This window comes from Hippocampus comes, unplaced genomic scaffold, assembly GCF_001891065.2.
Source record: "Hippocampus comes isolate QL1 unplaced genomic scaffold, H_comes_QL1_v1.1 scaffold112, whole genome shotgun sequence".
Taxonomy (NCBI): domain Eukaryota; kingdom Metazoa; phylum Chordata; class Actinopteri; order Syngnathiformes; family Syngnathidae; genus Hippocampus; species Hippocampus comes.
This window is the reverse complement of record NW_017805841.1, coordinates 2,920,653-2,926,145: the sequence shown is the minus strand read 5'-3', so window position 1 is coordinate 2,926,145 and position 5,493 is coordinate 2,920,653. Positions and strand designations below refer to the sequence as shown.

The 5,493-nt window shown below is 36.9% G+C and overlaps 2 long non-coding RNA genes across 2 annotated transcripts in view; one reads left to right on the top strand and one right to left on the bottom strand.

The window, feature by feature from the left end:
* The window catches only part of LOC109526848 (uncharacterized), a 34,065-nt gene that overhangs the window by 3,553 nt on the left and 25,019 nt on the right, over positions 1-5,493 (top strand). The gene's annotated exons all lie outside the window — the stretch shown is intronic.
* LOC109526849 (uncharacterized) overlaps positions 2,643-5,493 on the bottom strand; it is a 6,291-nt gene continuing 3,440 nt past the window's right edge. The window contains exon 3 of the long non-coding RNA XR_002170423.1: positions 2,643-2,822. This is a non-coding gene — a long non-coding RNA (uncharacterized LOC109526849). The remainder of the gene's footprint in view (positions 2,823-5,493) is intronic.

The following is a 5,493-nucleotide window of genomic DNA, read 5'->3' as shown; positions in this document are numbered from 1 at the left end:
GGCTGTGTGTCTCCCGGTTCCCTCCCGGTCGGGTTGAATTCATACACACGTTGGAATGTTTGTATGTGCACTTATATGTGTCAAGTAGATGAAATAATAAGTTATGATGCAACACACACTGTTGCTGTCAGGAAATTTTGAATCAGTGAGAAAATATTTTCTGCACTTCTGATAAAAGACGCTATCGCGCCCTCTTGTGGATAGATCAATTATCACATGAAATTTCATATTATCGTACTGTAAACTCGTGTAACATTTCCCACATTGTTCAACATTTTACACTGTGCTCGAATGTCAAAAATACAAACATTGTACAGCAGACGAGATTTTTGTGTGTGTGTAGCGTCTTGCAGGACGTACGTATCCTCTGCAGATGCTTTTTGGGGTAAGGGCTTCCTGGTGACTTCCATTCGACAGCAAGCCCAGACCGCAAAAAGACCCGAAAAGAATCTGATGTGCGTCACATCACACTTGCTGCATCATCTGAAACACACGTGCATACAACCATCATATCCAATAGCCGTAAACGATTATATCTTGGCAGAGCATAACACATAAAATATTGATCACATAAAAAAGTCTATATCAGGGATCACCAACGTGGAGCCCTTGAGGACCACACCAATAGCCCGCCAGTGCTACGAGTGTGATTTGCTTGTAGAAATTATGATTTAAAAATGCAAACACTGGCAGTATTGTGAGACATCTTTAAGATGATCAAAGCCTGAAAATTTAAATAAATCATTCAGTATTAAAAACAACACATTCTAATATTATTAAATGTAATTCGTACAGATGTTATTTCAGACGTGTATCAATTTGGTAGCCTTTCACACAATCAGTACACATGAAGTAGCTCTCACTCTCCAAAAGGTTGGTGACCCCTGGTCTCCATACCTCTTTTCAAATGCCAGAATTTTGTGATGTCAAAACTAAGACCAAGATAAATCTTTTTTTCACGATGAATGTACCTGGATAGAAAGTAAATCTTTTCCGGGGCGAAAATAAATATAAGCAATTAAGATAATGTGGTTGCACAAGTGTGCACAGCCTCTTTTAGCTGAGTATTTCCCTGTGTTTAGAATCAACCAATCACATTAAAATCGCTGACATCAGGATGAAACTTCATTTGTGGTCATTTTTGTGGTCACCTGAAAAGTGATTATTTTGGAAGTAGATTTTGACCTAATGGCAGTGAACCACAAGTTAAATGGGAGTTGGCACATGGCTGCCACCATTTAAAGTGCATCTGATTCACCTCTAAAAAAGTTCAGATGTTCTAATAGGCTTTTCTTGCCTTTTTTTCTGTTAAACATAATCCTGAAGGTTTTACGTGAACACTGACTGCTATTTGGAACTGTTCATAATTGCCTCCACCTTGACAAGAGCCTAAGTTCCTGCCAAGGAAATACAAAAGCAAAACATGATCCCACCATTGTGATTCACTTTAGGTATGAGGGTCTTTTGAAGTTGAGCAGCATTGTGTTTGCACTCAACATACTTTTAGGAATTACAGGAAAAATGTTTAACTTTTCGTTTCATCTGACAGATTTTCCCAAATATGTTTGAGGAATTTTGTTATGGTCCAATAAACGCAAAGCTGAATTTCTGGTAATTTATAATGGTCCCAATCCCACAAAATCCTGGTCTTGGAACAGGTGCGTAGACTTTTTATATGAACTGCAGATCTAACTATGATTGCTTAAGCATGCCATTACCCATAATACAGCTGTCAAATGTATTTAGTTTTATTTGAGTGCTGTATTTAAAACAGTGCCATTTTTGTCCAAACATAACAGATATGTTTGAGCACATGCACAAAACCTGGATGTAATTACCCATAATGCAAATTTCACGTGAATTCTGTAGCGGTGCAAGATTTTGTAAAATTGATAACAATTCTTCAAAAAAATCAAATAAAAAAAAGCTTCACACTGTTTAATCCAACTCCCCGGTTGAAGTTTCCTGTCAAACTAAACATGCAACAGAAACAATTACACCATGTGTATTTAAAATGAATTACAATTATGTCATCCTTCTAGCTTAAAGCTCACAAACATGCAAAAAAAAATAAAATGATAGGCTATCGACTCATAAGTGTCTATGTGTTATAATCCTATATTTGAACATAAACGGTTGCGTAACGGACAGTGTGTGGCACATATGCTCACGGACTGTATACTCAACTGTATATTCTTTGTCTCCTGTGAAAAATGGCTAATAATATGACAGCTCCTCTGCCTCAATGCAAGTCCGGTTGTCTGTATTATAATGCCCCCAAGTGGCCAACGTGTGCACACCAGAAGGGGCCTCAGTCACAATGAATTGTGAAGCTGGCTGGCTGTGTGTCTCCCGGTTCCCTCACGGTCGGGTTGAATTCATACACACGTTGGAATGTTTGTATGTGCACTTATATGTGTCAAGTAGATGAAATAATAAGTTATGATGCAACACACACTGTTGCTGTCAGGAAATTTTGAATCAGTGAGAAAATATTTTCTGCACTTCTGATAAAAGACGCTATCGCGCCCTCTTGTGGATAGATCAATTATCACATGAAATTTCATATTATCGTACTGTAAACTCGTGTAACATTTCCCACATTGTTCAACATTTTACACTGTGCTCGAATGTCAAAAATACAAACATTGTACAGCAGACGAGATTTTTGTGTGTGTGTAGCGTCTTGCAGGACGTACGTATCCTCTGCAGATGCTTTTTGGGGTAAGGGCTTCCTGGTGACTTCCATTCGACAGCAAGCCCAGACCGCAAAAAGACCCGAAAAGAATCTGATGTGCGTCACATCACACTTGCTGCATCATCTGAAACACACGTGCATACAACCATCATATCCAATAGCCGTAAACGATTATATCTTGGCAGAGCATAACACATAAAATATTGATCACATAAAAAAGTCTATATCAGGGATCACCAACGTGGAGCCCTTGAGGACCACACCAATAGCCCGCCAGTGCTACGAGTGTGATTTGCTTGTAGAAATTATGATTTAAAAATGCAAACACTGGCAGTATTGTGAGACATCTTTAAGATGATCAAAGCCTGAAAATTTAAATAAATCATTCAGTATTAAAAACAACACATTCTAATATTATTAAATGTAATTCGTACAGATGTTATTTCAGACGTGTATCAATTTGGTAGCCTTTCACACAATCAGTACACATGAAGTAGCTCTCACTCTCCAAAAGGTTGGTGACCCCTGGTCTCCATACCTCTTTTCAAATGCCAGAATTTTGTGATGTCAAAACTAAGACCAAGATAAATCTTTTTTTCACGATGAATGTACCTGGATAGAAAGTAAATCTTTTCCGGGGCGAAAATAAATATAAGCAATTAAGATAATGTGGTTGCACAAGTGTGCACAGCCTCTTTTAGCTGAGTATTTCCCTGTGTTTAGAATCAACCAATCACATTAAAATCGCTGACATCAGGATAAAAAAAAAAAAAAAAAAAGTTTTTTAAGTTTTTTTTTTTTTTTTTTTTTTTTTTTTTTAGGGTGGTGTGGGGAGGGATTGTCGGGCCGCTATTTGCGGGCTGGCCCAGTACCTATCCCGCATTGATAAAGAGGGTCCGTTGCGTTACTATTACAATTAATATTAATGCAAACTTCCATGAAACATGTATGTTTCACCTTTACACAGTTTTAATCAAATTTTACCCATTTTGACATATGACAGCAATAAAGATACCCTAAATGTCATTCTTTAACCCTGAAATTTAAGACTTATACGATATGACCAAAAATATATGAACATGAAAATATTGAAGAAAAAAAATCAAGTTAAATGTTGGAAATCCGTGAAATTTCACATGCCATAAATGTGTGTATTTTTATGGGTTATTGGTAACAGTGTTCAAAAAGAGAGCTTGAAACTGTCCCAAAGAATTGTCTTTGTTTCCACTCCTTTTGCATCGATGTTTTTATACTGTAAATGTCCTCACACATGAAGTAGCTCTCACTCTCCAAAAGGTTGGTGACCCCTGGTCTCCATACCTCTTTTCAAATGCCAGAATTTTGTGATGTCAAAACTAAGACCAAGATAAATCTTTTTTTCACGATGAATGTACCTGGATAGAAAGTAAATCTTTTCCGGGGCGAAAATAAATATAAGCAATTAAGATAATGTGGTTGCACAAGTGTGCACAGCCTCTTTTAGCTGAGTATTTCCCTGTGTTTAGAATCAACCAATCACATTAAAATCGCTGACATCAGGATGAAACTTCATTTGTGGTCATTTTTGTGGTCACCTGAAAAGTGATTATTTTGGAAGTAGATTTTGACCTAATGGCAGTGAACCACAAGTTAAATGGGAGTTGGCACATGGCTGCCACCATTTAAAGTGCATCTGATTCACCTCTAAAAAAGTTCAGATGTTCTAATAGGCTTTTCTTGCCTTTTTTTCTGTTAAACATAATCCTGAAGGTTTTACGTGAACACTGACTGCTATTTGGAACTGTTCATAATTGCCTCCACCTTGACAAGAGCCTAAGTTCCTGCCAAGGAAATACAAAAGCAAAACATGATCCCACCATTGTGATTCACTTTAGGTATGAGGGTCTTTTGAAGTTGAGCAGCATTGTGTTTGCACTCAACATACTTTTAGGAATTACAGGAAAAATGTTTAACTTTTCGTTTCATCTGACAGATTTTCCCAAATATGTTTGAGGAATTTTGTTATGGTCCAATAAACGCAAAGCTGAATTTCTGGTAATTTATAATGGTCCCAATCCCACAAAATCCTGGTCTTGGAACAGGTGCGTAGACTTTTTATATGAACTGCAGATCTAACTATGATTGCTTAAGCATGCCATTACCCATAATACAGCTGTCAAATGTATTTAGTTTTATTTGAGTGCTGTATTTAAAACAGTGCCATTTTTGTCCAAACATAACAGATATGTTTGAGCACATGCACAAAACCTGGATGTAATTACCCATAATGCAAATTTCACGTGAATTCTGTAGCGGTGCAAGATTTTGTAAAATTGATAACAATTCTTCAAAAAAATCAAATAAAAAAAAGCTTCACACTGTTTAATCCAACTCCCCGGTTGAAGTTTCCTGTCAAACTAAACATGCAACAGAAACAATTACACCATGTGTATTTAAAATGAATTACAATTATGTCATCCTTCTAGCTTAAAGCTCACAAACATGCAAAAAAAAATAAAATGATAGGCTATCGACTCATAAGTGTCTATGTGTTATAATCCTATATTTGAACATAAACGGTTGCGTAACGGACAGTGTGTGGCACATATGCTCACGGACTGTATACTCAACTGTATATTCTTTGTCTCCTGTGAAAAATGGCTAATAATATGACAGCTCCTCTGCCTCAATGCAAGTCCGGTTGTCTGTATTATAATGCCCCCAAGTGGCCAACGTGTGCACACCAGAAGGGGCCTCAGTCACAATGAATTGTGAAGCTAAATTTAAAAAAAAAAAAAAAAAAAGTTTTTTAAGTT